A 911-nucleotide genomic window follows, 5' to 3' on the forward strand; every position below is an offset into this window, starting at 1 on the left:
GATAGCGGGCTACCGCGGGTAAAGGGACGTGGACGGCCTGGCTAGCGGGCTACCGCGGGTGTCGGTGTACGTGGTCGACCCGATAGCGGGCTACCGCTGGTAAAGGGACGTGGACGGCCTGGCTAGCGGGCTACCGCGGGTGTCAGTGTACGTGGTCGACCCGATACTGGGCTACCGCTGGTAAAGGGACGTGGACGGCCGTGCTAGCGGGCTACCGCGGGTATCGGTGTACGTGGTCGACCCGATAGCGGGCTACCGCGGGTAAAGGGACGTGGACGGCCTGGCTAGCGGGCTACCGCGGGTGTCAGTGTACGTGGTCGACCCGATAGCGGGCTACCGCTGGTAAAGGGACGTGAACGGCCTGGCTAGCGGGCTACCGCGGGTGTCAGTGTACGTGGTCGTCCCCAACCCGCGGTCGGTTAAGGCATGGAAAACAAAAATTAACAAGTCCCGCTTACGTCCTGACATTCGCGAAACCAGGTTAACGTATCGAGGAATACCATGCTTATGTCCATATGGTCCTGACATTCGCGAAACCAGGTTAACGTATCGAGGAATACCATGCTTATGTCCATATGGTCCTGACATTCGCGAAACCAGGTTAACGTATCGAGGAATACCATGCTTATGTCCATATGGTCCTGACACTCGCGAAACCAGGCTAACGTATCGAGGAATACCATGCTTATGTCCATATGGACCTGACATTCGCGAACGAAACCAGGCTAACGTATCGAGGACTAAGGACAGCTCGGGTCCTGACACGGACTGGTTAGGGTTAGGGTTAGGGTTAGGGTTAGGGTTAGGGTTAGGGTTAGGGTTAGGGTTAGGGTTAGGGTTAGGGTTAGGGTTAGGGTTAGGGTTAGGGTTAGGGTTAGGGTTAGGGTTAGGGTTAGGGTTAGGGTTAGGGT

This window comes from Mytilus trossulus, unplaced genomic scaffold (assembly GCF_036588685.1).
Source record: "Mytilus trossulus isolate FHL-02 unplaced genomic scaffold, PNRI_Mtr1.1.1.hap1 h1tg000927l__unscaffolded, whole genome shotgun sequence".
Taxonomy (NCBI): Eukaryota; Metazoa; Mollusca; class Bivalvia; order Mytilida; family Mytilidae; genus Mytilus; species Mytilus trossulus.